A 12,274-nucleotide genomic window follows, 5' to 3' on the forward strand; every position below is an offset into this window, starting at 1 on the left:
ACACAATAAATTTTTCACTTTAAGATGTAACACTTTGTAGTTTTAGTTGGGTTTCATTAATTTTCCATTTGATTTCTACTTCAAAATAACTAAATTATTTTCATCTATCCAAAAAGTCACAAACAGTCATTTGTACATGTCTAACTTTCAATTAGAATAAAAAAGGGCAGTAACATGTTAATCTATTATGCGATTGTCAGTTTAAAGAAATTGGGGACATTTAATGGTTGCTTCTTTTTCTTCCTATAGTAGCAACTATATATATCTAATATTTATTTAAAGAATATACATTTACTAATCAACTCAATTCTTCAAATATGAACAATATATTAAATTACCTATTTGTAGGAAGTTGATAATAACAAGTAATATAGAATCATTAACAAATGCAAGCCAACAACAGTAGGAAACTCATGACAATAGATTTTAACAAGATTTAAAATCACACATTTCACTACTTAAGAGCACCAAAATAGATCTAATAATAATTTCATTGGTTGTCTCTTCTTTCAAGCATCTTACACATAAAAGTTTCATTATTTTTTCATTGTAAATGTAACTACATTGCTTTATAAATTAGTGTTATTTATAGTCATATGTATTTCCTCTATATGAGTAACTTAAAGAAAAATAAACAATGTTTCTCTCAAATTCATAAAAGAAGTAGGAGATATTCAAAATGAGTAACTTACCTGCATAGTGTGCGCCTTGCCACTACTTGTAATACCACGAACAAAAATCATGAACAAAAACCTCAAGACTTCGATCCTATTTTCTTTGTTTTTGGAGTGTAGGTTTTTTTTTGTAGGGCTGCTTTTTGTAGATATATAAGTGTATATATGTTGCAATGTTATTGTTTAAAAGGAATGTCAAATGCTTTGTCTTTGTAGATATAAGGGTGTGTTGTGTCGTGTGTGTGTGAGGGGGTTTATGTTGTGGGCAGCAGATAGTTAGGATGAGGAAGTTGTGGGGTAGCTTTAGGTTAGTGGGGGGTGATTTAATTAGGTAGTGTGTTTAGGTTATTTTTATTTTTAATTAAATATAATTAAAAAATATAATAATAAAAATATTAGCTAATTGTTTTGAACTAATACAAATAAAAAAGTAATTAAATAGGTGATCTAAAATTATAATTAAGAAATATTACCTTATTATTAATCTTAATTCAAAAGAATATATATATATATATTGTAACCTTTCATTTCTTTTTTAAACAATTGAAAATAAAACTTATCTTTAAATGTGATTCAATTTTTGTGGCTTTCACATCATTTAAAATAAACTTAATAAAAAAATCAAAATATTTAAACACTAAAAATGGTGTAAAACCTGAAGTTCGGTAAAAATTTACATGCTTACATACACAATAGGAAATAATGAATAATAGAAATATTAATTATGTATAATAATATAAAATTGTATATAAACACCTTTTATACAGTATTATACATGTATATACAAGTGTATACATTTGTGCACAGTTATAATGTGCAACTCTATACATTTGTACAAGTATAATGTTGTATACGATCTCTTGTGGAAAAGACAATACAAATGTAGTTTTAAAAATATGGGCTATGTAGATGTAGTTATTTTATTAAATTGTATACTTTTGAAAATATCTCTAAATATATTCAGTACAGTTCTATTATTTTTTATTTTAAAATTATTCAGTACAATTATAAATTTATATAAAATTAAACTTTCACTTTTATTAAAAGAAAAGTAATAATAGGTTTGATTCAATCAGTAAATCGATTTAAAAAACATATTGAAACCCATCACTATAGTAATTTATCATAATATATGTGAAATCTTAGTTGGTTAATTTATTTTATTTGTGCTATCATTTTTTTTTTTGATTATTTCAAATTTCACACAGATGGAAAAGGTTAATAGAAATTCATGTAATATTTTACATCTTTACAAAATCTAAGTTTGTAAATCGATATTATCTGTGTATAGGTCCTCTACATATGTGAAATCACTACTAACTACGCATTTTTAGATAGAACCAAATAGATCGACTTAGTTTGTACAGTTTACAAACCACAAAATCAATAGACACGCACAAAAATTAGCACCAAGACTTGATAAATTATTTTTTCTATCGTCTTTATCGATGAAAGTGTATCAAATAAAAAATAAAATGTATTAAACCTACAAATATTTGTGATGTGATAGTAGAACAGTACCCACTCACGGTACTTATAATCTGAATTGTATTTTTCAAAAGATGCATTTTATAATTTCGTAATTTAAGAAAATATAATTGATGAATTGATTTTTGATATTTTTACAAAATCTATCAAATTTGTTTGTATTAATTTTTCCCCTCGCCAATTAACGAATAAACTTTGTCTATTTTTTGTGAAGCACTTGTATTATTCTTTTTTACAGTTGTCACTTGTAATTATGGAGAGAAAATGTCATAAATGGTCCCTGAACTATTGTAGTAGGTCTAAAACAGTCTTTTAACTATACATTTACCAGATTTTGTCCTTTAATTATCCTAAATGTTATCAAGTATGGTCACTTAACTATACACTTACCGATTTTAGTACTTTTTAAGTATTTAAAAATTTATCAGATTTGGTCTCTGTCTATTATTTTTATACACATAGCCTATATTTATATCAACGAAACTCATGCCTTTATGAAATTAAATGTTTAACCCATCTTTTCAATTGTTTCTATCTCCCCGCTACTTTTTCTTCAAATTGTTGTTACGAAAAGAATTTTAACCACAAGAATTCAAAATAAAACGTTCCCTTCTTTAGTTGTTAACGGTGCATAATAATCGTGATTTTTTATAAAAAAAATTCATACAAAATAAATAAAAGATTTGATCTTATTATTCAAATTTCTCTACAACAACATAATAAAATCGATCTATTTCAAAATAAAACAAATCTTAAATAACGGTAAATCTACCATTTTATAAGTTTCAACTTTAAAAAAATTAAACAAATCTCCTTCAATAAAATTGTTGGATTAGAAAATTTGGAATCAAAATATGTGAGTAAAGAACTATTAATTTTATTCGAATTGCAAGAAATTCTTTTCTTTTAAATATATAAAAATAAATCTCTCTCTACATCTTACGGGTAATAAATTTTTCTTTTTATAATAAATTTTAATATTATAAAGTCATTAACAACAATAATATTTCATTTCATCTTCCATTGAATAAAAGTCAAGGCTTCTTATTTCTTTTCCGTGAATTTTATTTTGAATCGTTAAGGTAAGGTTCTTTTCTTAAGAGTAATTTGAAGAAAAGTTAGCGGGGAAAGAGAAACACCTGGAAAATGGTTAAAAGATTTAATTTCACAGATACATGAGTTTTATTAATATAAACCAAACTATTTGAATAAAAAAAATAGTCAAAGACCAAAAGTGATAAATATTTGAATACTTAAAGGACTAAAACTAGTAAGTGTACAGTTATGGGATTAAAAGTTGTTAGTTTATAATTAAGAGACTAAACTTGATAACATTTAAAATAGTTAAAGGACTAAATCTGATAAATGTATAGTTAAGAGACTATTTTAGACACATTTCAATAGTTCAGGGATCATTTATGACATTTCCTCTAATTATGAACAATCTAGCCAAAGAAAATTTTGTATTTAGCTATGAACTTTTTTGTAGCAAATAATTGAATTATTCATCTACAAATTTTGATTTGTCCCTATTTAACACCTTACAGATTTTGTCACAATTTATGTTGTCACTAAATCGAAGGTATATTAGAGACAATAAAATGATTGTCACCAATTATTTATATTATTAGTGACGAAAATAAATGTAACAATTAAGTCTAAATTTTTATAGCTAAAACTTTTAATATTTAACTACAAACTCTAATTTGTCGCTATTGTAACAACATATTTTTGAGACGAAGTTATTTTGTGCCCAAAAATTAATTTATTTTAAGACAAAAGATAATTTGTCACGAATTAGATACATCATTAGTGACTAAATAATGTGTCATTGGTAACTTTAAATTTGTGACTAATAGTACTCAATAAATGGCGCCAGTTTATTTTTTGGTGGGAAATTTTAGTGGATAAAACTTTGCTACGAACTTTTATGTTTCGTCACTAAATCTATTTGTCTCATATATTTAACCACAGAAAGTAATTTTTGTCACTAAAAATGAACATTTAGTGACAAATTTTATGTCGTAGCTAATAATTTTGTAGCTATATATCATCTTTGTTGTAGTGGTTGTTCGTTTTTTCCTTGGAATCATGGATGCACAATCTATATATAAAAACAATAAAATCAAAATGTAATAATAAAAAAAGACAATTCATTATCATTTAGATAATTTTGAAAGTTAGTTTCAAAACCACATAAAGAAATAGGGTAAACAATTATAAATATATCATCAAAATTTGGCTGGATGCATGTATGTTATTTGAAGTATATATGCAAATCATCTATATGCCATTTTGTTTGGGATTGAGGTATAATAATTATTGTTGTTGTATACAAAGCATACTATAAAATAAGGTAACAACAACATCAGGAAGTGACAAAACCATACTACACTTCTCCTCTTAAATCATGAACAAAACCATAGGCTTGAAAAAAATGAATATGTTACTAGTAACTATAATACATTATGTGAAACACCCCCCCCCCCCCCCCCCCCAAGAGTTAACGAACATCATAATATTGGAAGATAACAACTAATAGCAGTGCTTAACTACCAATGATCAAACTAACTTAAGACTAATAAAAATAAATGATCTCTAAGAACAACATTCTCCATAAGATGAGCAACAATTAAAGGTCCAAGAAAGACACCTCTAATGTCTCAAACATTTACCTCAAAAGCAACCAAATTCTTTTTTTCCTACAGGAAACAAGAACCTAAAATAGGGCAAAACATTAAAATGCAAACATTAAAGAGCCATCAATCACCACATAGAAGAAGATAAGAACAACCCCACATAGATAACAAAAAAAAACAATAGAAGGATCAATGAAAGCACACAAATCTTGTGTAAAAGACCCACATTTTTTCCCCAAGAAAACCCTACCAAGCAAAATCGTTAAACCCACAAACTTCCATATGCTAAAAACAAAGAAGGCCTAATAAAACCCAATGAAATTTCAATCTTTACCATCTCAAAACCCTAACAATGAAAGAAAAGAAAAGAGTGTTACCTTGAGGTAGAAGACGGCTATGACGAACAAGACCAAGACGAAGGTATTGGAAGTCACCAACAATATTTTCGCAACAATGTCGTCTCTCTCTCTGCTACAAGCTGTTGCAAGGAAGAAAAATAAATACAATTGGAAATGGGCTTCAAGCTGTTGTTGCAAGAAAGAAAAAGAAAGACAATTGGAATGGGTTTGTTTGAATATTTTTAAAAGTTTAAAAGTTTTAAATATTACACTTTAATCCCTAATTATCTTATTCACTAATTAAGAAGAGGTTTGACTTGGTCAATTTTTTTTTGTCACCAATTTTAATTTTAAGACTTTTTTGTCACCTTCACCTCAATTAGCTCAGCTAACCCTTTGGTCTTTCTTCTTTCCCCGGCTCACCACTGTCACCCCATTCTCAACTCCTCCAGCAAGATCCATTTTTTTCTTCTTATTAGAAACTATGGGATTAAACATAATATAAATAGTGAAATATTATGACGTATGTGTAGCTTATCGGAGTGACGTTTGTGGAAAATAAATTAACATAGTGAACGACGGCGAAGAGAAATCGAGAGTACTCAAGTTATTTTTGTAGAATTCTCTAATATCACTTTAATAAATTTAATGGGTTTATATTTTAATTTTAGTGGTGATGTTTGCTTAAAATGACCAGAAATAGGAAACAGACGGACGTTGGCAAACTTTTTAAACTCAAATATCAAAATCTTCTTTCTTCTTAAAAAGTTAATCCGTAGATTCAGTTTTTCTTAATATAAAGAATGAAAATAAATACAGAAGTTTGAGAACGGAAAATGGAGGAAGAAGATGGAGGAAAGGAGTGCAGAAGTTTGACCAAAAAAGAAAATGGAGAACAAGACTATTACTTTCTTTTGCTGATTAAGAAATCATTTTTAAATTTAAAAAAATTAGTCATTATTACCAAGTGTCAATAAAAGAAAAAGGTCCAAGTTTTTTAATAAAAAATATATTATTTGGATCTATTCACGCGCTTAACATACGTGAGATCCACATTTATTGCCACATCCACATTTTGTGTTTAATAGGTAAACATTTTGTATATTTTAGGGAGAAAATGGCCAAATGACCCCCTAACCTATAGTTGAATTCTCAACTACACACTTATATTTTACGGAGGTCCTATTACCCTCTTAAACTATTTTAAAGCGGAATATAAACCACTCTAAAACTACACAACCACATTCTTTCCATGTAGTGTGCACCACGCGTTGCCACTTGTCAAATATCACACTTATAATAAAATAAAAAAATAAAAAGAGTAATTATATTTCTTCTTCTTCTTCATTTTCTCCTCTCTTCACTTTTTCTAAGTCATGTCAATTTCTTTACCTGTAACTCCCCAAAACCTTTATCTCTCTCTGCCCCATTCCTCTCTAATCACTCCTCACCCCCACTACATCCTTCTATAACTCACAAATTAAGTATCAATATTCATCAGCAACACCACAACAACTACTTTATTAATTATTTAAACCTTCATTTTCACCTCTCCCACTCAAATTCCACAATTGTAATACCAATCTTAAGCTTGAAGTTCTCGCTACTCGTCTTATGATTGAGGATGAATACGCCCTTTTATTTCTTTTTAAATAGTGGAGGATTTAGGCTTTCTACACTAGAAGAAATCACTGAATTATCGGGATTGAGTAGAATCAATTGATTGTTGCTGCTCAACTTCGTGAAATTCTTACTGTGTGTAGTTTAGATTCTTCATCGGACGTATCGGATGTTAATAAAGACAAAAAATAAGATTTGAAGCTTGATAAATTTTGTCTGAGCAAGAAAATTAATGACTTTAATTTATTTTTTTTACTACATAAATAATAGTTTTAATGATTATTTGGTGATTTTGATGGTTAATGGTTGTGAGTAATTGTGAGACAAATTATGAAAATGTATTAGAAGATGGGTGAGGAGATGGGGCTGCATAGTGGTTCAACAATGGTGATGGAGATGTATAGGTAGGGAGGGTGTTGAGTGATGAGAGAGAGATAGGAGGAAAAATGATAAAGGAAAAAGAAATGAAAAAAGTAAAGAAAATAAAATTAAAGGCAAAAGTTGGAAAATGTATTTAACAAAAAGTTAAAATATTTTTTTGATCAGTTTTTTTATCTCTCACATGCCTTTAAGAGAGTGAACACGCTCTCTGCGCCATGTCAACACTTAAGGGTGCATTTATTCTGCTTTAAAATAGTTCAAGGGGGTAATAGGACACCCGTAAAATATAAGTGTGTAGTTGAGAATTCGACTATAAGATAAGGAGGCATTTGACCGTTTTCTCATATTTTAGGTGTTCAATAAGTACTAGTGTTGGTTGAGGTGTCTAAATGAATTATGCAGACAACTTTAAGAGGTCGTCGATGACTTAAGCCATTAATTGATGTACATGAACAATCAAAGTATAAATAAAATAGTTATTAGATAAAATATTTTGTGTAAAAATAATTATTTGTAAATTAAAATCATGTTATTTAAAAGTGTAATTACATAATCCTCCTTTCCATTCCCCTATATGTACGAGGGTATAATTGATTATTTTTTTTGTGTTAATTTGAATATAGAATCTACAGTTTTTATTTTTTATTTCTTTAACATATTAAGAAACTATATAGAAAAATCATACAAGTCACCATAGACCATAGTAAATAACTCAAAATACAATAACAACATGCATGTATAAGTGTGATCCTACAAATAGCGTTCGGGAGAGTGAGATGTGCGCTAACTTTACCCTAACTCTATGGATATAGAGAGGTTATTTTGATAGACGGCTCAAGAAAAATGTTTTATAAGAGGGGGTTGCTTAGGGTGTAATCACCTTTCGCATCCAATCTTAAAATTATGGGTTCGAGTTAATAAAGGAACAGAAAAATTAAAGCCTCTATGGAAAGTGGAAAAGAAAAAGGGAAAAAAAAGGTTTAAAAAAATATTTGAAAAAACATATGATAAAAAAATTATTTGACTCTCCAAATAATAATAGTGGAAAAGAAAAAGGGAAAAAAAAGGTTTAAAAAAATATTTGAAAAAACATATGATAAAAAAATTATTTGACTCTCCAAATAATAATAGTATCACATAAAATAAAAAGACAGACTAGTATTAATTGATAATATTTAGCAACATGTTAAATTGCACATGACATATATTATCAATGTATATAACTTAAAAGGTAAAAGGAAATTACCCATCCAATCATCTTGTTAGCATATATAAAATCCAAGTCACTCCAATTGTTGTCATCATAGATAAGTTTTTTTTGTTGTTGAATATCCACAGTTCGAGCAGATGAAGTGAATATTAGCCTCTTCACTGTTTTTGCTTTAACGCATGATTATATGATGCTTAATATTCCCCTCACCGTTGGTTTAATTACTTCTATATATTAATCTCGTTAATTAAAAAGTAAATTTTACTTTTTAGATGAGATGATCAGACGAATTCAGTACCTCGGGAATTGGATTCAAATTCCATAGGAGTGGCCACATGAAATACTCCTTCACACCCTTTTATGGCTTCATCAAAGCTTCCTTCTTCCCTTAAGTCTGCTTTCCATAGAGTTAAATTTGTATCAGATTTTGGTAACTCCAAAAGATGTTGCACCTTCTTATTATTCTCTACAATTGACAAACAATTAATTCATGGGTTAATTAAGATAGGTTTAATTTTTTTTTTACATGTTATATATAACTTAAATCATTTTAACCTATATATATATATATATATATATATTCCCGGGGAAATGGCATTTTTAGTCCCTGTGCTATTGCCTAATTCCACTTTTAGTCCATGTGATATTTGACTGTGCACATTTAACCTTGAATTAACTAGACTGAGCGATTTTGATCTAATCACTAAGAAATGTTAACTTTGTTAACAAATCACTTATTAACGGAAAGGGCAATTCTGGTACTATTAGCTAAAATACTTGAAAAAACCTAATTGTACAAAAATTTAGAAGTATTTATGTCGCATTTTTGCCTCATAACCATATGTTGTCTTCATCTCTTCTTCCACTTTGATGCAAATTAATGGTTTGATCATGAATAACTGAGAGACTTGTATATCTTGATGATAACTTCTCTTTAGTTGTTTTTCTCGTGTGAGAACAATTCTAGGGCATTCAAAGTTTGCTCACTATACCTCCTGTAAAAAAAAAGAATGACAATGAAATTGCATTATAAGAATGGACTACAATTCACACCAACATGTAAGTACTCTATCTAGTTAATTAGACTATAACTTTGATATTGATTGATCAAGAAAAAGATTAAATATTGATGTGGCAAATCAAAGCATAAATAACATACTAGATAAATATGCATTATAACTTTTTAGAAAATATTTCTGTGTTTCAAAGCACAAACAAAAAAGTTTACTTTAGATTATGGTAGGAACGTATTCTTTTTGGTCTTCTGGTTACTTTGGACAATGTCCAGTGATCAACTTGTAAAGGAAGAGGAGTCCTATTAACTCTCTCATTTTGATCTTAACTTTTGCTACATAGTTACAACATTCATTTCACCCCTCGTATTGGAGGCTAAAATATATGTCAATATTCAAGTGATGTTATTTTTTTATGAAATACACAAGTAAGGGTTAAGGCCTAATCTCACTCCTAAGACTGTCCCACCTTCATGTTTTCTGAAAAAGTATATAAAAAGAACTTTCAAAAATTGTATAGTAATAAAAAAAATGACAAGTTGAGAATTCCTTCTTTATGGACTTCAGTTGCACAATTACTTAATTATTCAATTCAACAAATATTTGAACTTGCAAGGACTGGTTACATTTTGTTGTTGGATTTATATGTTTCTTTTTGTATTTCCTATATTGGTGATATTTGTTATATCAATACTAAATATCTTTTCTTTTTTCTGATAATAGATGAATATCCAGAAATGTACACTTCTTGACGAGGATCTAGGAATTTCCCAAAATTCTTTTGCTTAGACGTTCATTTCTGATAAACAAAAAGGTTTAATTCCAGCATTTGATGAGATAATTTCAGATGTCGCACACAGATTTTGCGTGAGACATCTGCACAATAATTTTAAAACTGAAGATTTTGGAGGACAAGCATTGAAAGAAATCCTATGGAAAGCTGCCAGGGCAACTACAGAACCTGAATTTTCCAAGCATATGGAAGAAATGTCAAAGATAGATATAGATTCCCCTAAGTGGTTCATGAATAAGCCTCTCATTCACTGGTCAAGAGATTTTTTCTCTTCATTCACAAAGTGTGACATGTTATTGAATAATATGTGTGAGTCATTTAATAGCGTACTTCTACCAGCAAGAGACCAACATATTCTGACGATGCTTGAATCAATAAGGATCTATATGATGTCAAGACTTCAGAAGAATAGAGATAAAATGATTAATCATAGCCACATAATCTGCCCACAGATCTTATTAAAGCTAGAGAAAAATAAGGATAATGCTACTGAGTGTATTGCCATTAAATCTGATGAATTTCATTACCAAATTGAGGACATTCATCTAAGATTATTCTCTGTTGATCTTAAGGAGATGGCATGTTCTTGTAAGAGATGGGACTTAACATGGATACCTTGTAATCATGCTATTGCAACTATATAGGTTAAGAAGGATGAACCTGAAAAGTATGTTCATGAATGTTACACGGTTGAGCAGTGTATGAAGAGTTATTATCCATCTATTTTGCCAATTAATAGCTCTGAGTAATGGTCTAAGACTGGGGTAGAACCACCACTGCCACCCATCTATAAAGCTCAACCAACTAGACCAAGAAAACTAAGAAAGAGAGGAAATGATGAGACAACTAAAAAAGAATCAGATTCTGGAAATGGTACCATTTTAAAAGCATCAAGAAAGGGAAAAAAAAAGAAATGCGGATTGTGTGGAAAAACAGGACATAATAGTAGAAAATGTCCTATGCTTATAAGAACCAATCAATCTGAGGTTCAACAGCAACAAGTTCACCAGGAAGTCATCAAAGAAGGTTCATCTACACTTAATAATGAAACGGAAGTAAGTTTTCAAAATAAGTTGATTCCCTTTAATATTTAATAAGAGTAGCAATACTAAATATGTTATTTCAATGTAGGTTTCAAGCATTCTTACTGAGAGTGTGGCATCAATACAATCCAACTCTTCATTTGTGACTAAACATATCGTAATTACCTTTCGTATTGTCTATTTATGTTGTCTGTATTGAACTTTACTAACTTACTTTATTTTATTATGTATTGTAGGCCAGTCAACTTAACCAGCCAAGGGCACAACCTCAAATCCCACTGAGGAGTTCTACATTCATTTTAGAAGAAATTAATGAACATTCTAGAGAAGGTACAAGGCCATATTTCATCCAGAGAATGGGAAAACAATATGTCCCATTGTCAAGCTTATATGAGGCGCTTTCTCAAACGAGCAAGAGAGTCGAAAATAGAGCATATGCTAAGAAGAAAAATTTTCCTTAAATACAAGCCAAATATTTTCTCATGATAATGGGTGCATGAGTTTAGATTATTCTCTTTCCTATTGACTTTGAAGTTTATGCTTTGGTGACACGTTTTTGTTTCCTCTTAAAACTAGATGCAACTTAAACAATTTGATTTTGTTCTTGATTTTAACTTTTTGTAGATGACTATAGTAAGATCACATCCATCAATCCACAGTTTTTACAATAAAAAGATTGTTATGTTTCTACATATCCAAAAATTGTATTGAAAGAGCACCGAAGGGAGATTCACAGCCTAAAACTCGGCCCTTCTATCTCCTAATTTATTTTCCCGCATCTACACACCATTCAAGATAATGCAAAACCGATATAACAATCTTACATCAAACAATCCAATAAGTTAATATCTAACATCAGTTTTTTCACTATCACAATTTACAAGTCAAATATATAATACCAACACTTTGAAATGCATATTGTCTCTTCACAATCAAGATAAATAATTTCACTCGATCACTACAAAAACAGTGCAAACTTCACAATTAATAACCACATTTTACTTATTTTTAGTGAGATAGGACATTTGAATGTTGATAACTATTAGTTTCACTATTAATCAATCTGCAATGCTAC

At 29.1% G+C, this 12,274-nt stretch overlaps 1 pseudogene; it reads right to left on the reverse strand.

The window, feature by feature from the left end:
* LOC125833846 (dihydroflavonol 4-reductase-like) overlaps window positions 1-12,274 on the reverse strand; it is a 35,108-nt pseudogene that overhangs the window by 13,527 nt on the left and 9,307 nt on the right.

This window comes from Solanum verrucosum, unplaced genomic scaffold, assembly GCF_900185275.1.
Source record: "Solanum verrucosum unplaced genomic scaffold, falcon-dt-bn FXZP01000108.1, whole genome shotgun sequence".
Lineage (NCBI taxonomy): Eukaryota > Viridiplantae > Streptophyta > Magnoliopsida > Solanales > Solanaceae > Solanum > Solanum verrucosum.